General features: G+C 40.7%; 1 long non-coding RNA gene across 1 annotated transcript; it reads left to right on the top strand.

Moving 5' to 3' along the window:
- The first annotated feature begins 21380 nt into the window (after positions 1-21380).
- Positions 21381-21855, top strand: LOC132392205 (uncharacterized). Its single transcript, XR_009511444.1, has 3 exons — positions 21381-21556; positions 21666-21757; positions 21841-21855. It is a non-coding gene; the product is annotated as an uncharacterized LOC132392205 (long non-coding RNA).
- Positions 21856-23305: the final 1450 nt, after the last annotated feature.

Genomic DNA, 23305 nt, shown 5'->3' with positions numbered 1-23305 from the left:
TACTTTAACACACGAACGTATCTGAATTACCTTTTGCTGCCCTCTTGGATGTGCACGAAAGTTATGATTAATAAGATCTTTGAGCATTTCATCACTAATTCTTATAACTATCTCATTGCCTTTTCTATTGATGCATCATCAATAACTCTCTCTGAGAAGTAAAGGCGAGATATCAGCTTTTATTGACTGGAAGGAAGAACAAGCAGTAGTTGACCACCATACTACATCCTGGAGACTGAGAGGCCGGGCCCAGGCCTCAATCACCTTTATACCGGGGTCTGTGGGAGGAGCCACAGGAGCAGTCAGCAGGGGGCGTGTCCAGACAGGCACAAGTAGTTCACCACATCTATAGACTTATCTCTTGACCCTTACCTACTACATTCCTTACCTTCACTCAAGGAGCATCTTGGCTATACAAACAAAATTTTATTTTCCTTTCATTTATTATCAAGATTATTTTCTCCTTTATACTACTGTTCATTTTTACGTCACATATTTTGTCTTCTCAGACATTACACTTTTCTTTAGACTCAAAGCAATAGGTGGTCTATCAACTCATTCTGTGCAAATATTTCAGGTGCTAAACGCTAATGTAACAATCTACATATTTTGTAAACCGATGCCAAAATTACTGCAACCTGTAACAATTGTTATGACCCCCTCCCTCTAGGACATGCTCTTTTCTCAGTGCTGCCATCAGGGAAGAGGTACAGAAGCCTTGGGACTCACAGCACCAGGTGGATCAGGAGCAGTTACTACCCCTCAGCCATCAGGCTCTTAAGCAGAGAGGAAAACTTCACTCATCCCATCACTGAATTATTCCCACTGAACTGGACTCACTTTCAACAACTCCTTATCTCGATATTCATTGCTTATTTATTTATTATTATCATTATCATCCTTTTTGTATTGGTAGAGCTTATTTTTTGCACAATGGTTGTTTTCCATTTGGTTGGGTGCGGTCTTTGATTCTATTGCGTTTCTTGTATTTACTGTGAATGCCTACAAGAAAATGAATTTCAAGGTTGCATATGATGACACATGCTGTATGTATATACTTTGATAATAAGTGTACTTTGAATTGTTTGTCTAGAATAGATCCAGTATCTTTACATCAGTATGGAAGTCAATTCCACTCACACAGTCAGCATGAAATGAATGTAGGGCAGAAAAGGAGCTGCCTTCAGCTGCCTCTGCAGAGTGTGGAATGTAGGGCAGAAAAGGTGCTGCCTTCAGCTGCCTCTGGAGAGTGTGGAATGTAGGGCAGAAAAGATGCTGCCTTCAGCTGCCTCTGCAGAGTGTGGAATGTAGGGCAGAAAAGATGCTGCCTTCAGCTGCCTCTGCAGAGTGTGGAGTGTAGGGCAGAAAAGGAGCTGCCTTCAGGTGCCTCTGCAGAGTGTGGAACGCCCACTCTGGAACTTAGATGCTCCTGTAGTCTGATTCTCCAACCACTTAAGTTAGGGGACAGGTTAATGTAATTCAGGTTCTGCAACTTCTTGACAGAAACTCCCTTCAAGAGCATCTCCAGAAATCAAATGGCATGGTCAATCCCGGCAGCTCCTGGGTTTGAACATGGAATAAAAAAGAGATTGTGGTCTTTAAGCCTACCCCTCATGTTGTTGTTAATTTAGCACATTTCTATCCTCTGTGTTTCATCATGTCTGCATTATATTACCATATAACCATATAACAATTACAGCACGGAAACAGGCCATCTTGGCCCTTCTAGTCTGTGCTGAATGCTTACTCTCACTTAGTCCCACCTACCTGTGCTCAGCCCATTACCCTCCATTCCTTTCCTGTCCATATACCTATCCAATTTTTTTTTAAATGACAATATCAAACCAGCCTCTTCACTTCTACTGGAAGCTCGTTCCACACAGCTACCACTCTCTGATTAAACAAGTTCCCCCTTGTGTTACCCCTAAACTTTTGCCCTTTAACTCTCAACTCAATTGCCCATATATTGCTGTTTGTTCAATGCACTTCAATACATTTGTATTTCACCTAGTTCTGAGCAATTTCTGAGCAAACTCTTCATCACTTCTGCATACTTGGTAGAAAGGATTTGTAACTTTTCCAGTGGTTTTCCTAGTCACAAAATGGAAAATAAAGTATTGGCAAGGAAGGTGATTTGGTCCACCTTACCTCACTTCTGCAAGAAGATCTGAAAATTCACATGTTGTCATATTCAGTGCTCCTAAGATATAGGAGCAGAATTAAGCCACTCAGCCCATCAAGTCTGCTCCACATTTCATAAAGGCCGATCCATTTTCCCATTTTCCCTCTCAGCCCCAATTTCCTGTCTTCTCTCCGTATCCTTTCATGCCCTGACTAATCAAGAATCCATCAACTTCTGCCTTAAATATACATGAAGAATTGTCTTCCTCAGCTGTCTATGGCAAAGAATTCCACAGATTCACCACTCTCTGGCTGAAGAAATTCCTCCTCGTCTCCATTCTAAATGGATGTTCCTCTATATCTTCTTTAATTATTCAGCTTTTCCCCTACACTGCATGATTTAGCCTTTTTCTCCCCCACATATTGCGAACTTTTACTGACTGGTTGCCAAGGTGCATTCAGGAGCTTCCTAACCAGACCTGCCTTCGTTACTAAATGTTTTGTTCTGTTTTTAATCTGATTTAGAATTAGCTCCTTTGATGAAGAAGAATTTCTTAATTGATTCTGATTTACATTTCACTATTTCTGAGCACAAGTTCATTTCATGTTCTGCAATCCACAGGTGACTAACAGTCCATGCATATAAATGAGTGAGGGATGGAACAGAAGGCTGCTGCTCAGCTGCAGGTGTCACCAGCTTGAACTTTGCCTGTATATTTTCCAGTTTGCCTGTTGATGACCATTTTGCAGATTCAAACTGGAGATGTTCCCTGTCTTCCATAGCATTAAACGTTTTAAAATCAAAAACATTTAAAGACTCATCTACATTGAGAACGTTTAGAAGAAAATCATTATTAGTCCCAAGATGTTTAGTAATAGCAGCAGTATTGTTTCTCACACTATTCCTATGGGACAAGGTACCTCAGTCATAAAGGAGCTCAGTTCACAGTCGCACTTAGACACAACTCTTCTCCTGTAGGTATCTCTGTCATGAAGGATCTCAGATCACAGCCCCATTTATGACTTGCAAGTAGTTTGGATCAACTTTATTTTAACTTGGACAAAACAATGCAGAAGGTGCAAAAGGCAGAAAACAAAGGTATGTCCGCAGGTCAATGTGGCCATGTCCTCTGTTCCAAGAGGGAAAGAAAATAAGTTTTTACTTATCAAAGTCAGTCCATTTCCCCACCTTTCCTGCAGGTCAGTGAACTTTTGTCTCCTTCCTAGTCCTGATGAGTGACTTCAGTGTGAAACATTAACTGTTTCTCTGTCCACCTAACCTGACAAATTCTTTCAGACTTTATCGTAGATTTACAACATCTGGAACTTTTTTTAGGTATATGGACAAGAAAGAAATGGAGGGTTATGGGCTGAGTGCAGGTTGGTGGGACTAGGTGAGAGTAAGTATTCGGCTGGACTAGAAGGGTCAAGATGGCCTGTTTCTGTGTTGTAATTGTTATATGTTTATGTGTTATATGGTTATTTTGACCTTTTTTTATATTCCCTTTTATATGTTCCATCACAAGATGAAACTAGTAATCATTCCTATTATTAGGCTTATTACTCTTCATTTCTCCAAATAACAACCAGACAACAAAGGGTTAGCACCTTCTCCTGCCTACATACATTTACAACAGGCTGGTAGTTGGATTTCTCCTAGCTGATGAAAAGACCTGGCTGGAGATTTTCAATAATGAAAAAAAATCAGAGTTCTTTATTCTATGGTGAAATACCTTTCAGGTTGAAAGGTTCCCACAACAACATAATACAATTCAATTCAAATTTAGTTGTCATTTAGCCATACATACAAGTAGTTCAATTATGTATATTGAATAGATTTTTTTAAATGTGTAAAACCAGAAATACTGTATATTAATAAAAGTGAGGTAGTGTCCAAAGCTTCAAAGTCCATTTAGGAATCGGATGGCAGAGGGGAAGAAGCTGTTCCTGAATCACTGAGTGTGTGCCTTCAGGCTTCTGTATCTCCTACCTGATGGTAACAGTGAGAAAAGGGCATGTCCTGCTTGAAACTGAAACTGCTCACTCTCTCCACTTCTGATCCCTCTGTGAGGATTGGTATATGTTCCTTCATCTTACCCTTCCTGAAGTCCACAATCAGCTCTTTTGTCTTACCGACGTTGAGTGCCAGGTTGTTGCTGTGGCATCATTCCACTAGTTGGCATATTTCACTCCTGTACGCCCGCTCGTCACCACCTGAGATTCTACCAACAATGGTTGTATCGTCCACAAATTTATAGATAATATTTGAGGTATGCCGAGCCACACAGTCATGTGTATATAGAGAGTAGAGCAGTGGGCTAAGCACACACCCCTGAGGTGCGCCAGTGTTGATTGTCAGCGAAGAGGATATGTTATCACCAATCTGCACAGATTGTGGTCTTCCGGTTAGAAAGTCAAGGATCCAACTACAGAGGGAGGTACAGAAGCCCAGGTTCTGCAACTTCTCTCAGGATTGTGGGAATGATGGTATTAAATGCTGAGCTATAGTCAACGAACAGCATCCTGACGTAGGTGTTTGTGTCCAGGTCGTCTAAAGCCATGTGGAGAGCATGGAGATTGCATCTGCTGTTGACCTGTTGTGACAATAGGCAATTTGTGATGATTCCGGGTCCTTACTGAGGCAAGAGTTCAGTCTAGTTATGACCAACCTCTCAAAGCATTTCATCACTGTTGGTGTGAGTGCTACTTTTGTTTACTTAGAGGAATTGTGAGGCACAAGCTCTTTCTTATACCACCCCATTCATTTGCCACTCTCATTACTGATATTTTACAATGATCTTGAACCAGAGGAGATGACTTCACATACCCCCAACTCTGAACTGGCACCATAATCTATTATCTCACTTTCAAGGACTCATCTCATGTTCTTGATTTTTTTTTAATGTATTTGCACATTGGTTGCTTTTCCATCCTGTTGTATGAAATCTTTCATTGATTCTGTTGTGCTTTTTTACATTTACTGAACATGCCCGCAAGAAAATGAAACTTATGGTTGTATTTGATGACAAATATGGACTTGGATAATAAATTTACTTTGAACTTTGAATGCAGAATTCCATGGTTTATTCTGATCAAGCAACAAGTCTTCAATAATCTTCTCCCTTGGACACATTCTGCTTTTGGTCTTCCCAGTTCTTATAGCACAAACCCAAAGAGATCCTGTAAAGAATAAAACTGTGGATGCTGGATATCTGATGCAAATACTGACCATAACAAAATATTTATGTAAACAGAGGCAGAGTTCATCAAGTCTTTCATCAGAGACTAGAAAAACATCATTGATCTGAAAACTTACTTTGCCTTTCATGCTCTGCAAGTGCTTCCTGGTCTTGAATCTCCAGCACTTTGTTTTTCCACCCTAATTGTTTCATTATTCATTCTTTGTGTCTTTATTTCTTTCTAACTTTGATGAATGCTATTTAATATTTTAGTAGGTTGACCAAATGCTATATCTATTTCTAGTATTTTCATAGTTTTGATCTGGTATTAGACCAGAGAGGAGCTGTAATACTCAGCATTGATCTCTGCTGTAAAACTGATTATAAACATTAGCCAACTTCCTAATGGTGCACACTGAATCATAGAATACCTACAATACATTATGAGGCCTGCTGGCTGAAAAGGTAAACCATCCAGGCCAAAACTTCAAAATATTGCTTCTCTGCTCCGTCTCAGAGACTTTGCCCCAATATGGAAGCAAATACGCCAAATATCTGGGAAGACATTGTTGATATACAATAGGTATGAAAGTACAGGATTATTGGAAAATATACAAGAGAAAAGAAATTGCAGAGGCCAGCTGGTAAAACCTGACATGTGAATCACACTGATGTGCTAAACCTCATTTACCTTGAAACTAAATTAGGTCAGCAAGTATTAACTTGGGATGAACTAAATGAGGTGAACAGAAGTCTTTGTGTTGAGAGGATAGGGAAGCAATGGTTTATGCACAGAAGAACCTGTACAAGTAAGGTAGGGTTAAAGGGAGTAGTCATCAGGAACCAGGATCACTGGCATAAACTAGATATGTCCAGAGGGCACATGCTGTCAGCTTGCATTGCTGCTGTAGATAAAACAATGTACCAATTGTTCACATCTGATCAAGTACATCAAAAGCTTTGAAGACACAGACAGCTAACTGCCAGTTCCATAGAGAAGTGTCAATTTTCTGCTGTGTTTGCCTGCACATTGCAGAATGAATCTGAGAGTGTGCTGGAGCTGAGGTGGGTGACTTATGTTTATTCCTACCATTTTGGTGCTTTCTGTGGTGTTGCATGTAATTCCTGCAAATACATGGGATTAACCCAGGTACTCTGGCTTCTCCCCACATACCAAAGCATGTGTTAGAGATGGTTAATTAACTAACCACTTTAACTAGGCCCTTGTCCATACAAAGTGGTAGATGGGAATAGGATAATATGGGATTAGTCTAATTTAGTGGTCGCCAACCCGCCAATCGCGATCAACTGGTCGATCTTTGAGACTTTCTCAGTAGATCCCGAAAAAAATGAAAAATAAATACACAAATACTGCTGACAGATTGTTTCCGGGTTGTGGGGTTTTAGTTCCGTTTTTTCTGCCCAGTGCACATGCGTGTAGCTCCCACGTGGCACTACACAGTGTACTTCAGTGGTCCCCGACCACTACGCCGCAAGGAAACGATATGAGTCGGCTGCACCTTTCCTCATTCCCTGTCACGCCACTGTTGAACTTGAACGCACACAAGGTCATCAGCCGCCTAAACGCAGTGACACCCTTGCATCAGGGATCACTGGTTGGCCTTGCGTGGCCGGCGGGAAGTGCCGTTGCTACTGGGCTGGAGCCCGGATAGATGGGCGCCGCCTCTAAACCTGTTTAGCACACTGAATGTTCATGGGGAACCCGGTGCTAAAATATTCGCAGACGACCTAATCCAGGCTCAAGGTAAGTAGCAGAGCAGCTACCTCGCTGCGTTCTACTGAAAGTCATCCCTCGAGCCAAACTTCTGTCGGCGGATAGATCCTACAAGGTGGCGGGCGCCCTGTTACACACCTCGCTCAGTCGATTGCTCTCTCTAGACTGTGACTGTTGCGGCCCCGGCATGGAGACCTCCAGCCCTGACCTTGTCCTCTCACCCCACCCACGACCAGCCGCACCTGGCCAAGGCGGCTGGCGACGGGCGGGCAGGAGGCTGGAGTTCGGGCCCAGAGGCTGTTTAATGAGGCAATAAAGCACTCAAAACTGCTTCAGCACCTTGAGTCCAAGCACCTTGCACTTAAGGACAAACCTGTTGAGTTTTTTGAGTGGAAAAAACATGAGCAGTGCGGGACAGAAGCTAAGTGCCAAAAGCCTCGAAAACTAAATTGCGGAATAGACTGGACATAAGGAACCTGCTTCGAGTATCACTGTATTTCTGCCGTGTTTAACACCCCCTCCCCCCCTCAGCCGGTCCGCGGTGCAAAAAGGGTGGGTACCCTTTGTGTTTATACATTATTTCTACTTCCAGGTTGTGGGGTTTTGCTTCCGGTCTTGTCTGCCCCAGTGCGCATGTGTGTAACTAATTGATCTGGGGTCGATCTTGCCTTTCACTAAGACCGAGGTAGGGGATCTTGGGCTGAAAAAGGTTGGTGACCACTAACAGGATGTTTAATAATCAGCATTGGTTTAAGGGGTGAAAGAACCTGCAGCGGTGTTAAGCAAATGAGTGATCTGTCCTTCTGCTCTGGCCCCTACTCACCACTAAGTCCAACGACATTCTGTTGATCGCTCCTGACCATGTGGGTCTCTGTCGGATGCTGTCCATGTGGCGGGTACATGTTCAGTTCCTGACCACCTTGTTCCATTTTTCTCCCATATCCAAGATGTGCCAGGGAACTTAACTGGCTCTCGTAATATCCTGAGGGTCTATCCTGGACCCAACATATTGATACAGCCATGAAGAAGGCACAACAATGGCTATATGTCATGAGGAGTCTGAGTATGTTTCTACAGATGAACCATGGAGAGTATTCTAACTGACTGCATCACCGTCTGGTATAGGGGAGGGACACTGCACAGGATTAAATTAAACGGCAGAAAGTTGTAAATGCAGTCAGCTCCATCATGGGTACCTGCCTCCCCAGCATTTAAGACATCTTCAAGGAGTAATGCCGCAAAAAGGCACATCCATTAAGATCCGATCACCCAGGATATGCCCACTTCTCAGTGCTACTATCAAGGGAGAGGTACAGGTGCCTGAAGACATACACTGAATTATTCAGGAGCAGCTTCTTTCTCTCTGCCATCCAATTTCTAAATGGACATTGAACCCATGAACACTACCTCATTACTTTTCCCCCTCTTTTTGCACTACTTACTTAAGTTCTTTTTTATTAGAGATATACTTTATACTGTAATTCGCCATTTTTGTGTATCGCAATGTACTGCTGCCGTGCAACAAATTTTACAACATGTGCCAGTCACGTTAAACCCGATTTTGATTTTGACTCTAAAATGCATGTTTCAGCCCAATATCTGCTGAGAATCATAAGCAATCTTTTGCACTGGTTACCTCCTTTGTATAGGTAGAGAGCTAATCTGGGACGGTGGATATATTTATTTAACTATGATCACACTTTCCTCTTTCTAAAGGGACCATAGCTAATACACTCTGAGACAAGGGTTGGTTACAGATGTGTTAGTTCAATTGCCAAAGCTCGGTGTTCGTGATGCACAGTCACACAGGTACTCAGTCTCATGCAAAATAGTTGCATTCTTCCCTTCGATATTCCTTTGTCAGATGCAATATGAATTTCAACAAAGAGATTCAGAATTGGTTCGATACAGTTCCAAAGGAAGAAATTGGTCCCCTATACTTCAGAAACTACCTCAATCTTTTCTACCAAACAAAGCATCAAAAATCACCCTGGGCAGGCAGGGGTTCTCAATCGTTTTTTAATGCCATGATGCCTTTCCAAAAACCGTGGGGTCCATGGACCTCAGGTTGGGAACACCTACCTGTGGGGTTAACTGTTGATGGTGCAATAACATTGCAGTGCAGTCAAACAGTGACAGATTGTATTTACAAGTATCCCTACTGCAGCAAATAATCACAGGAACGTTTACAGACCTTATTTTGCCACACAAAGTAATGAAAGGATGGATTACCAAAAGCTTGGTTAAAAAAATTTAAAAATATAAACAAGTAGATTGAGTGATGGAGAGAATATTTGAGCTTAGTAGCTCAGGGGTTAACTATGACTGATAAAGCAAGTAAATTACTGGCCAGCTTCACTGTCATAATATCTTCATCAAGACAACAACAGTTGAAGAACCCATTGGCCCACAGTTACAAAGGTGACCAACAACTGCAGACTTGTCAATGACAACATACAAACATTTATCTGTAGGAATGATCCAGTATAATAACTGAACATGCACAGATACTGAAAATTATGGAATAAGTGGAAATTGCATACAGGGAAGGAGGAGAAACCATTCCTACTTTCAATTAGGGATGAGAAATTTAAATACAGCAAATGTATATTAATAGAGAGTGGGCAAGAGAGTGACAGGGAGCAGGCGAGAGTGTGACAGCGAGGGGGAGAGAGATAGAGAATAAAGCATTTGGTGTAAGTCAGACAATGAAATTCTGGACGAGTTCCAAAATTGGAACAAAGGAGACCGCCCAGATGTGCATTAAAGTAGACACATTTGAAGGTACCAAGGGCATTGAAGTGGGAGTCAGCACTGGAAGAACTAATGTAAGGTCAAATTCTTATTGGAAATAGTAGGGTGCAAACAATTTAAGGAGAGCATTGCAAACATAAGAGAGGGTCAGCTCACAGTATCAGTCATAACTAATGTCTTTATTGTTGCCTAAACAGAGAAGGTGGAATAATTTAACATATTATTTACTATTTAATTATTAGGTTTTTCATTCACACCAGTAAAACCAGCAGAAATGGAATTAACTGGTAACAGCTCAGAGCAGAGGGTGGTGTTCTACTGGGGTAAAGAAAAGGAGCAATGAAAGAAAGAACTATTTTACGTTGCTGATCTGTTCAACTTCATCAAGAGAGTCCAGTTACTATCTTTATAAAGAATGAGTATTTTAAAACAAGGACATTAATTGACAAAAGTATTGAGAGTTGTACAGGAATTTATAATGCTATGATATGTTTCATTCATTATGAGTTTGTCACCATAAAATCAGAAATTAAGCACAGGATAGTCTTTGTTAAAATTCCGAAGTGAGTGACAATTTCACTATCACCTTTCACATTTTTGCATGAACACACAATTGAGCCCTGTCCCAGAGAAAGCTGAAATGCAGTTAGCTGTCACTATTGATTGCAGCTTGTTGATTCCTGACACCAGGTTGATGAAGAGCAAAGCTGTCTCTACATGACACAAACAGTTCCTGATGCTTGTAGTTACATCTACATAGCTGTGGTTAGTCAAGATACTTTAGAGCTGTTGGTAAGGATGTAAACTAATTTGCCAGGGGTTGTGGGAACTGACGTGAAGGAACTCAGGATAGGACAATTGATAAAAAAGCAAAGATAGCGTGCAGTTAGACTGTCAGGAAGGGCAGGCAGATGGTAGGACAAAACTGCAGCCAGCAGGGTGAATATCAGTGTATTAGGGATGCAGAATCAAAAAGGGTAGCAAATACAGTACTCAAAGTGTTATATCCCAATGCACAGAGTACAAGATATAAAGTGGATGATATAATTGCACTTTTACAGATTGTTGGATATAATGTTGTGGCCATCACAGAATTGTGGCTTATGGGTTGCTGTAGTTCGGAAATGAAAGTCCAAGGTTACATGCTGTAATGGAGGGATAGGAAGGGAGGCAGAAGTGGTGGCTCTGCTGATAAGGAATGGGATCAAATCAATAGAAAAATGTGACACATCAGAAGATGTTGAATCCTTGTGGGTTGAGTTAAGAAACTGCAAGGGAATCTAATGACAGTTATATATAGGCCTTCCAACAGTAGTTGGGATGCGGAACACAGATTACAACAGGAAATAGAAAAGATGTGTTAAAAGGGCAAAGGTATGATAGTCATTGGAAATTTTAACATGCAGGTCAATTGGGAAAATCAGATTGAAAATGGATCTCAAGAGAATGGGTTTGTTGAATGCCTATGAGATGGCTTCATAGGGCAGTTTGTCATTGAGCCTACTAGGGGATCAGCTATACTGGATTAGATGTTATGTAATGAACCAGAGGTGATTAAGGAGCTTAAGGTAAAAGAACCCTGAGGAGTCAGAGATCACAATATGACTGAGTTCAACTTGAAATATGATAGGGAGAAAGTAAAGTCTGATATAGCAGTATTTTAGTGGAGTAAGGGAAATTACAGTGGTATCAGGGAAGAGTTGACAAAGTAAATTGGAAGGAGCTTGTGGCAGGGAAGACAGCAGAGCAGCAATGGTGTGAGTTTCTAGAAAAAGTGAGGAAGATGCAGGGTAGATGTATTCCAAAAATGAAGAAATATTCAAATGGCAAAGTAGTACAACTATGACAGAAAAGAGAAATCAAAGCTAATGTAAAAGTAAAAAATAAGATATACAACAAAGCAAAAATTAATGGCGTGATAGATGATTGCGAAGCTTTTAAAAACCTACAGAGAGCAACTAAAAGAATCATTAGGAGGGAAAAGATGAAATATGAAAGCAAACTAGCAAATAATCTCAAAGCGGACAGTAAAAATGTTTTCAGTATGTAAAAAATAAAAGATAAGAGTGGATATAGGACAGTTAGAAAATGAGGTGGGAGAAATAATAACAGGGGAGAAGGAGGAAATGACAGATGAACTAAGTGAGTATTTTGTACCAGTCTTCACTGTGGAAGACACGAGCAGTGTGCCAGATGTTAAAGGGTGTGATGGAAGAGAAGAGAGTGCAGTTACAACTACAAGAGAGAAGGTGCTCAAAAAGCTGAAAGACCTAAAAGGTACATAAGTCACCCGGACCAGATGTACTGCACCCTAGAGTTTTTTTTTAAAGAGGTAGTGGTAGAGATTGTGGAGGCATTAGTAATGAACTTTCAAAAAAAATTATTGAACTTGGCATAGTGCCAGAGGACTGGAAAATTGCAAATGTCACTGCACTCATTAAGAAAGGAGAATGGTAGCAGAAAGGAAATTATAGACCAGTTGGGAAGATGTTGGAGTCCATTGTTAAGGATGAGGTTTTGGAGTACTAGATGGCACAGGACAAGATAGGTCAAAGCCAGAATGGTTTCCTTAAGGAAAACTCTTGCCTGATGAATCTGTTGGAATTTGTTTGAGGAGATTACAAGTAGGATGGATAAAGGGGATATAGTGGATGTTGTATATTTGGATTTTCATATGGCTTCTGACAAGGTGCCACACATGAGGCTGCTTAACAAGTTAAGAGCCCATAGTATTACAGGAAAGTTCTGAGCATGGTTAGATCATTGGCGAATTGGTAGGAGGCAGCGAGTGGGAATAAGAGGATCCTTCTCTGGTTGGCTGCCAGCGAGTAGTGGGTTCCACTGGGATCAGTATTTGGGACTGCCTCTTTTTATGCTATATATAAATTATTTAGATGAAGGAATAGATGGCTTTGTTGTCAAGATTGCAGATGATACGAAGATCGGTGGAGGGGCAGGTAGTGTTGAGAAAACAGATAGGCTGCCGAAGGACTTGGACAGATTAGGAAAATTGGTAAGAAAGTAACAAATGAAATACAAGGTTGGAAAATGCATGGTCATGCACTTTGGTAGTAGAAATAAATGTGCAGACTACTTTCCAAACAGAGAGAAAATGCAAAATGTGAGATGCAAAGGGGCTTTGGAATCCTTGTGCAGAAAACCCTGAAGATTAACTTACAGGATGAGTGTGTGGTGGGGAAGGTAAATGCAATGTTAGTATTCATTTCAAAATGTGTAGAATACAAGAGCAGGGATGTGATGTTGAGGCTTATAAGGCACTGGTGAGGCCTCACCTTGAGTATTGAGAATGGTTTTGGGCTCCTTATCTAAGAAAAGATGTGCTAGCATTGGAGAGGATTCAAAGAATTTTCACAAGGATGATTCCAGGAATGAAAGGATTATCATACGAGGAATGCTTGATAACTCTAGATCTGTACTCACTGGAAATCAGAAGGATAAGTGGGGGGGGGGGGGGGGGGGGCGGGGATCTCATTGAAATGTTTTGAATGTTGAAAGGCCTAAACTGAGTAGATGTGGAAAGGATGTTTCCTAAGGTGGGGAATAAAGGACAAGAGGGCAAAAGCACAGGATAGGGGGTGTCCATTTAAAACCCAACATGTGGAGAAATTTCTTTCACCAGGGGTAGTGAATTTGTGGAATTTATTACCACAAGCAGCCGTGGAGGCCAGGTCATTGGGTTTATTTAAGGCAGAGATTAACAGGTTCTTGACTGGCTGACTTAATGAGCCAAATGGCCTAATTCTGCTCCATGTCTTATGGCCTTAATATTACTTTGAAAAGTGACATTTTTAAAGTAGGAATAGACAAGGAGACTCACAGGTATAAAATCTTCACTCCAAGCATAATAGGGTAGGTATAGTGAAAGAGGATGTCAGGGTGAAGATAAATCTCTACCAAAGGAGGTATAAGGTGCTTTGCTAGTCTGAAGGTCACCCTTGGGCAAGGTCTACATAGGAACATAAGAAATAGGAGCAGGAGTAGGCCATCCGGCCCATTGAGCCTGCCCCGCCATTCAATAAGATCATGGCTGATCTGTCCATAAACTCAGCTCTATCTACCTGCCTTTTCCCCATAACCCTTAATTCCCTTATGATGTAAAAAGCTATCTAACTGTATCTTAAATATATTTAGTGAGAAAGACTCAACTGCTTCCCTGGGCAGAGAATTCCACAGATTCACCACTCTCTGGGAAAAACAGTTGCTCCTCATCTCCATCCTAAATCTTCTCCCCTGAATCTTGAGGCAATGTCCCCCAGTTCTAGTCTCACCTACCAATGGAAACAACTTTCCTACTTCTAGCTTATCTATCCCTTTCAAAATTTTGTATGTTTCTATAAGATCCCCTCTCATTCTTCTGAATTCCAGAGAGCACAGTCCTAGGCGACTAAATCTCTCCTCATAGGCTAACCCCTTCATCCCTGGAATCAACCTGGTGAACCTCTTCTGTACTGTCTCCAAAGCCAGTATAATCCTTCCTCAAGAATGGAGACCAGAACTGCACACAGTACTCCAGGTGTGGCCTCACCAATTCCCTGTATAGTTGCAGCACGACCTCCCTGCTCTTGAATTCAATCCCTCTGGAAATGAAGGCCAGTGTTCCATTTGCCTTCTGAATAACCTGTTGTACCCACAAACCAACTTTCTGCGATTCATGAACAAGAACTCCCAAGTCCCTCTGCACAAGAGTAGGCTGCAAGCTTTCACCATTATCGTTTATTTTCCACATGTAATGATAATCTGCATTAGATTATTGTTTATTGACTACAGCTATGCCTTCAATACTGTAATTCTAGACCCTGGACTCCCTGACTAACAGACTTATCAGTGAGGATAGTCAGCAACACCTCCACCATGACTATTTTAAACACTGGTGCTCCACAATGTTGTGTCCTCAGCCCCTGACCACAAAATATTGAAGTGGGTTGAGCTATTTGGCCCATCAGGTCTGCTCTGCTCATGACTGTGCGGCTAGAAACTGCTCTAACTTCATCTACAAATTGGCAAATGATACCAGAAATGTGGACTGTATCTCAAATAATGACAAGTCAGTACAGGAAGGAGATAGAAACAGCAAACTTTCCCTTAATGTCAGCAAAACAAAAGAGCTGGCCATAGATTTCAGGAAAGGAAGTTGTGCACATGCTCCTCTCTGAGATTAAGAGATTCAACTTCAGTGGAGTGGACATCACCGACAGCCCTGAAGAAGGGTCTTGGCCCAAAACATTAACCTTTTATTCTTTTTCATAGATGCTGCCTGACTGACCTTGCTAGTCCAGCATTTTGTGTGAGTTGCTCTGGAGCATCTGCAGAATCTTGTGTTTGCTTGTCCTGGTCCAACGGCGTAGATGTCACTACTGTGAAAGCTCACTTATACCTCCTGAGGAAGGTGAGAAAATGTAGCATAGCCCCAATAACACTTTGAAAGTTTTATCAATCCACCACAGAAAACATCCCACCTGGATACGTAATAACCTGGCAGATCAACTTCTCTGCCTGTGATCGCAAGAAACAGCAAAGCTCAACTCATTACAGAAACTAGCCTCCCACTATGAGCTCCACCTACACTTCATGATGCCTCAGTAATTTAGCCAGCATAGTCAAAGACCCTGCCACCTACCTGGAACAATCACTCTTCTCCCATCTCCCGCTCCCAATAAGCAGAAGATACAAAAACCTAAAAGCCCAGGTTTCAGCAATATATTTTCAGTATATATATTGTTTAATTAAGTATTCTCATTCGTTTATTACAGGTTACATGTATGAATACATGAAATGTGCATGTCCTGACATGTGAGCACCTCGCTCAGTGCAAACATGAACTTAGACCCACATTTCCAGACTTCTTTGTCCTCCTTTGGATTAGTTTAATGTTTTGAAGTTACAAAACATAACACCTAGCACCAGCTTGTGCCCTGTTGTACAATTAGACAGAATTTTGACCTCACAATCCACTTCATTAAGATCTAACACCTTATTGTCCACCTGCTTTGCACTCTCTCTGCAGCTACTACAACCTATCCTGCATTTTCTTCCTGTTTTACCTTGCACTACCTCAATGCACCATGCAATGATTTGATCTGTAGGAATACAGATCATTAGGATCTCTTCTGGGGGGAGGAGCAACTTGTACAAAAGTGATGGGTTGACCTGAACTCGAGGGCAGATCAATATTCTTACAGGCAGTTTTGTTAGAACTGTTAAGGAAGATTTAAAACAATTTGGCAGAGGGGTGAGAACCAGAGTGAAGGGATTCAGGACAGGACAGATAGTGAAAAAAAAGTTACGAGAGCGTGCAGACAGACAGCAGCACAGGCAGGTGACAGGACAAAACTGCAGCCAGCAGGGTGAGTATCAGGTCACTAGGGATGCAAAATCAAAATGCATAGCAAATACAGTACTCAAAGTGTTACATGTTAATACACGGAATATAAGAAATAAGGTAGATGATATTACAGACTGTTGGGTACAATGTTGAGGCCCTCACTGAATTGTGGCTAAAGGATGGTTGTAATTGGGAGCTGAATGTCCAAGGTTACAAGTTATTTCGGGTCGAAATCAGTCCTGACGAATGGTTTCGACCCGAAAAGTTGACTGCTTCTTTCAACGGATGCTGCCCGACCTGCTGAGTTCATCCAGCTTTTTTGTATGTCTTAAGGTAAGGTAACCTTTAGGAAATAGAAATCACAACATGATTGAGTTCAACTTGAAATTTGATAGGGAGAAAGCAACCTCTCATGTGGAGTAAAGGAAATTACAGTGGCATGAGAGAGGAGTTGGCCAAAGTAAATTGGAAAGAGATGCTGGCAGGGATGACAGCAGAGCAGCAATGGCATGAGTTTCTGGGAAAAATGAGGAAGATGCAAGCTAGATGTATTCCAAAAACAAAGAAATAATCAAATAGCAAAATAGTGCACCCATGGCTGACATGAAAAGTCAAATCTAATATAAAAGCAAAAGAGAGGGCATACAACAAAGCAGAAATTAGCATTCTACAGAGAGCAACAAAAAGAAACATTAGGAGGGGAAAGATGAAATATGAAAGCAAGCTATTGAGCAATATCAAGGTGGATAGAAAAAGCTTTTTCAAGCATTATAAAAAAAATGAGTGTGGATATAGGAACACCAGAAAATGAGGCTGGAGAAATAATAATGAGGGAGAAGGAGATGGATCAGGCTTCACCATGGAATACATGAGCATTGTGCCAGTTGTTGAAGGGTGTGAGGGAAGAGAAATACATACAGTTACTATTACGAGGAAGGAGGTGTTGAAAAAGCTGAAAGACGTAAAGTTGCACAAGTCACTTGGACAAGATTAACTGCACACTAGCAACTGAAAGAGGTAGCGTTAGAGATAGTGCAGGCATTAGTAATGATCTTTCAAAGATCACTGGACTCTGGCATGGTGCCAGAGGACTGGAAAATTGCAAAAGTTACTCCACTCTTTAAGAAAGGAGGAAGGCAGCAGAAAGGAAATTATGAACCAGTTAGCCTGACTTCAGTGGTTGGGAAGAAGTTAGGGTCAATTGTTCAGGATGAGGTTACACGGAACAAGATAGGACAAAGTCAGTCTGGTTTCCTCAAGGGAAAATCATGCCTGACTAACATGTTGGAATTCTTTGAGAAGATTGGATGGATAAAGGGGACCAAGCAGTTCTGGTGTGCTTGGATTTTCAGAAGGCATTACACAAAGCGTTGTACATGATGTAAGTTACCAAAGTAAGAGACCATGGTATTATAGGAAAGTTACTACCAAGGTGAGAGCATTGCCTGATTGGTAGGAGGCAGTGAGTGGGAATAAAACTATCCTTGTCTGTTCGGCTGCCTGTGACAGGTGGTATTCCGCAGGGATTAGTGTTGGGACTGCTTCTTTTTATGCCTAATGTCAATGATTTAGATGATGATGTAGTTCACTTTGTTGTCAAGTTTGCAGATGATACAAAGACTGGTGGAAGGGCAGGTAGTGTTGAGGAAACAGGTAGGATTCAGAAGGACTTAGACAGATTAGGAGAATGGGCAAGAAAGAGGCAAATGAAATACAATGTTGGAAAATACATGGTCATGCACTTGGGTAGAAAGAATACACATGCAGACTTTATGTATTGTGGCCTAGAATTCTGCACTCTTTGGCTCATAAATAAGAGGTCTATGTGTTTATTTACAGAATTGTTCACAGAAAATATTAAAGCCAGGATCAACAGGCTCCAGGACAGCTTCTTCCACCAAGCCATAAGACTGATTAATTCACACTGACAATTGTATTCCTAAGCTATATTGACTAATTTATTGTACACACTATTTATTACAAATGACTATAATTTGTATATTGCACATTCAGATGGAGACATAATGTAAAGATTTTTACCCTTGTGTGAGGAATGTAAGAAATAAACTCAGTTCAATTCAATTCAATTCTAGAAATTCTTGTGTTTGATGGTGCCATGACTTCCACTGGTGCCCAGTCGAATTTGTGCCCTTTTCTGTTTTCACGAGGGGAGTCTAAGGACAATTGGTCATGTGCTTTGCAGCCCATTGATGGTCATGGATAGTTTTCTCCGAGCTCAGCCTACGTAATATTTGCTACTGTCTCCGCATTTATCCTGTAGATCTCATCTAATAGGTTGGTCCATTCTTTTGGTGTGCAAAGTAGTCTCCTCAATGGTACTGTTGGATTGTGCACAGCTGAATAAGATCAGTTTTGTGCAGAGGGCAGAAAGTTTTTCAATTTTTTTCTATTTAAAGAAATAATTCTCTACAAACACCAGTTTGTATTATGGTGTAGTCTTATGACATTTAATCTGATCTTCTGCTGAATTATTGAATCAAAAAATATTAATATCAGCCCATTCCTAATGACAATATGTGAAGGTGAAGTAGAAAAATATTTTCATTAAATCAAAGTATATTTTCAGCTTTCATTGGCTCTTGTCATGCCTGCCGTACAATATCAATGCAATGTCCCCATCAAATAGTACAACCATTGCTGAAAAGAGAAGTCAAAGATAATGTAAAAGCAAAAGAGAAGGCACATGACAAAGCGAAAATTAGCAGGAAGACTGAATTGGAATGACTTTAACACCCCACAGATAGCAACTAAAAGAATCATTCAGAGGGAATAAATGAAATATGAAAGCAAGCTGGCAAACAATATTAATGTGGATAGAAAAAGAATTTTCAAGTATGTAAATAGTAAAAGAAAGATGAGAGTGGATATAAGATCACAAGACAATGAGGATGGAGAAATAATTATAGCCAATGAGATGGCAGATGAACTAAATGAGTACCTTGCATCAGTCTTCACTGTGGCAGGTGTGCCAGGTGCTGAAGGGTGTGAGGGAAGAGAAGTGAGTGCAGTTACAAGGGAGAAGGTGCTCAAAAAGCTGAAAGACCCAAGGGTACATAAGTCACCCGGACCAGATGAACTGAACCCCAGGGCTTTGAAAAATGTAATAGAAGAGATTGTGGAGGCATTAGTAATGATCTTTCAAAAATCAGTGGACTCTGGCATGGTGCCAGAGGACTGAAAAACTGCAAATGTCACTCCTCTTTAGGAAAGGAGGAAGGCAACAGGAAAGAAATTATAGACCAGTTAGCCTGACCTCAGTGATTGGGAAGATGTTAGAGTCAATTATTAAGGATGAGGTGATGGAGTACTTGATGACACAGGACAAGATAGGACAAAGTCAGCATGGTTTCTTTAAGGGAAAATCTTGTCTGACAAACTTGGTGGAAGTCTTTGAGGAGATTACAAGTAGGATAGATAAAGGGGGTGTAGTGAATGTTGTATATTTGGATATTCAAAAGGCCTTTGACAAGGTGCCACACATGATGTTGCTTACCAAATTAAGAGTCCATGGTATTACAGGAAACTTACTGGCATGGTTAGAACATTTGCTGATTGGTAGGAGGCAGCAAGTGGGAATAGAAGTATCTTTTACTGGGTGGCTGCCAGTGACTAGTGGTGATCCACAGGGGATGGTGTTGGGACCACTTCTTTTTAAGCTGTATATCAATAATTTAGATGATAGAATAGATGGCTTTGTGGCCAAATTTTTAGATGATACGAAGATTGGTGGAGGGGCAGGTAGTGTTGTGGAAACAGGAAAGCTGCAGGAGGACTTAGACAGATTAGGAGAATGAGCAAGAAAGCTGCCAATGAAATACAATCTTGGAGAATGCTTGGTCATGCACTTTGGTAGAAGGAATAAATGTGCAGACTATTTTCATATTTGTTATCAGCCATAAACTCGCTAATCATGCCACCCGTGTTCTCATGCAAAGCTTGTCAAGAAAAAGCATATTAATTTTAAAAGCAAAACTCTTAGTTAAATGTTGATTTTCAAATAAACTCAAGTTAACTTATGGGCAGAAGGTTAAAAAAGCCATTCTTTAAAAGAGTTGCTGTACATCTTTGACAGCACTTAACTGATTTTAGAAATTGTATTCCAATGTTGGAGAATACAATCTGTTTCAGAGGACAAAGGAATTTGTTTTTGTATTTGTAATAAAACTCGATAATAATTGATGTTTCTGAAAATGCAGTTTGAACAAAAATGCCCCGCAACTACATTTGTGTATAATTCAATAACCTCTTTGAAAGATCAATCAACAAACTGCACTTTTCTGGTATCCTGCTCCCTAACCAACAACCAAAAGGTTAACAAGAGTCAACAAAGCACTCTGCCTTTTAATTTTCTTTTCATGCCTTTCTTCAAGATTTTATTGAAGCCTTTCTGAGTCTTTAATTTTCCCAGAAGTTTAAGAACCAACTTTCCTCAAAATGGGATACTGCATCTTTTAAAGATTCATTTGCATAGCGTGAGTGACAAGCGGAAAGAAACCCTAATTTCATCTACAAAAGATGTCACCGCATCTGATTGAAGGTTAAAAGATTACAGCATAGAACTTCAAAGCCAATGGGGTTGAATGATTTTTAGAAGGAAAGAACCTTTGTCCAGCCTCGCACAAACTATTAGACAAGTGGATATACTATGCCAACACACCAAAAGAATTTTGAAAGTTCCATATCACTTCCTGTACGTGAATTAACTAATGCACTGTTATTTGTTCAGTGACTCAGAAGGCCCATAGCATTAGCCAGAAAATCCTTTCTGAAAAATGTGCCACAGTCAAAGGTTAACACGAGCAAAAAAACACAAAAGCACAACCAATATCCCATGAACGTTGACGTCACAAGGCAGGAACTCTGTGAAAAAACACCAAAGGAATGTTACCTTGATTTATTGGATCTGACTTGAACTGCAATCGTTCAAACATTGAGCAATTTTAACTCAGAGTTTGTCATTAAATATCAAGTGTGCTGGTCCCAGAATAGAGTAAAATAAAATTATTCAAACTCAGCATATTATTCAGAAATGATATTTTGTTTATAGCTGTAATTGATTGAAAATGATGAATTGATTTGCAAAATATTACACTTAAACAATTTGACAGAACTACTCAGGAATCTATTGGTTAATCTCAGATTTAAAGGGTAATAAATTTACAAACAGGAATTCCTGCTGATGGTTGTAGAGTTTCATTGATAAGGAAAGTATGAATAAATAAAAACAGTTGCTCTCAAGCTATCTTGTTTATAACCTTTAAAAGTGTTGCTTAATGCTTTAAATTCTTGCAGTTATCAAAATGTTTATAAAAAGGGCAGTTCATAATGAGGATCAAAGCTCTCTGGAAATTCTTCAGTGATTTCATTGTTTTACATAAATATTCAGATCTATTTTATCTGCAGGTAGGTAGAAGACAAACATCTCTTGTGCTCTTGTGCTTTTATTTGTTTTTGACCCAAATGTCAGGAGCAGCATGAGTATTTTTAAATGGTTTTCTGTTTTCACTTCCAGGGTGCTGACGAAATGGCGTTCTCGTGCTGCAGAGCTTAATAGATTCAATTAAAAGGATTCCTGTTTCAGCCCGATACAGTGAGAATCACAAGGTCTGTACAGTTAATAAAGATGTCTTAATATGATTAAATAAACTATCACTGCTTAAAACTGATGGAAACAATGTCAATTGCAGCCGTACTTCTTGCCGGATTCCACATCGAAAACATAGCTTCAGGTCAAGCATACAAGTGCATTTAAGGAAACAGAGTTTTAGACTTCCAATACTGACTATCTTTCTGTCAAACGTACAATCTCTAGTAAATTAAATTGAAGATCTCAGAGCTAATGTGCTGTATCAGAGGGACATTAGGACCATGTGCATCCTTTGGTTCACGGAATCCTTCCATACTGGACGCAGTGATTCAGATTGACAAGTCAACTATACACCATCAAGATAGATCTATAGAGTCTCTCAAAAGCAGAGGTGGAGGAGTTTGCCTCACGATCAACTCTTCTTGGTGCACAAATATATCAGTGCTGTCCCAATTCTGCTCACCAAACCTAGAATATCTAGCAATTAAGTGCTGTCCATTTTACCTACCACGGGAGTTCTCTGGGGTCATTTTAATAACAGTATACATTCCACCTCAAGTCAATGTCAATCAGGCTTTAGATGATCTGAGCAATGAGATCAACATGTACAAAACAGCACATCCTCATGCCTTCACCATCGTTTTGGGAGATTTTAACCAGGCCAGTCTGAAAGAAAAATCACCAAGCAATACCAGTGAAACCACACACTGGACCATTGCTACACCACCATCGAGAATGCCTACCATGCTATTCCACGCCCTCACTTCAGGAAGTCTGATCACCTGGCTGTACTTCTATTCCCTGAGAATAGGCAGAGACTGAAGACTGCAGAACCAGCAATGAGGACCAAGGTATGGACAAGGGAAGCACAGGAGTGTTTGCTGGATTGCTTTGAATGAGTGGACTGGACTGTGCTCAAAAGGGAATATCTTGCCTGACGAACCTGTTGGAATTCTTTGAGGAGATTACAAGAGGGAAAGATAAAGGAGATGTAGTGAATGCTGTACATTTGGACTTTCAGAAGACCTTTGACAAGGTGTCACATGTGAGGCTGCTTACCAAGCTAAAAGCCCATAGTATTATGGGAAAGTTACTAACATAGAGCATTGGCTGATTGGTAGAAGGCAGAGAGTAGGAATAAATGGATCTTTTTCTGGTTGGCTGCCATTGACTAGTGATGTTCTGCAGGGATCAGTGTTGGGACCGCTTCTTTTTATGCTGTACATCAATGTTTTAGATGATGGAATAGATGGCTCTGGTGCCAAGTTTGCAGATGATACGAAGATTGGTGGAAGCGTAGATAGTGTTGAAGAAACAGGTAGGCTGCAGAAGGTCTTAGACAGATTGGGAGAACGGGCAAGAAAGTAGCAAATGAAATCCAATGTTGGCCCAAATAGCTTAATTCTGCTCCTATGTCTTATGGCCTTCTACCCTCACTGGCACATGGAAGGGGATGTTCCACTCGGGTGACCTGTTCACGCCCACAGAATCTCCTGTCTGTTCCTCTGATTATTGAGACCCCATCACTATCACTCCCCTCTTCTCCCCCTTTCCCTTTTGCACGA

The sequence above is a fragment of the Hypanus sabinus genome, chromosome 4 (assembly GCF_030144855.1).
Source record: "Hypanus sabinus isolate sHypSab1 chromosome 4, sHypSab1.hap1, whole genome shotgun sequence".
Taxonomy (NCBI): domain Eukaryota; kingdom Metazoa; phylum Chordata; class Chondrichthyes; order Myliobatiformes; family Dasyatidae; genus Hypanus; species Hypanus sabinus.
The sequence above is the reverse complement of the archived record's forward strand: the minus strand, read 5'-3'. Positions and strand labels throughout refer to the sequence as shown.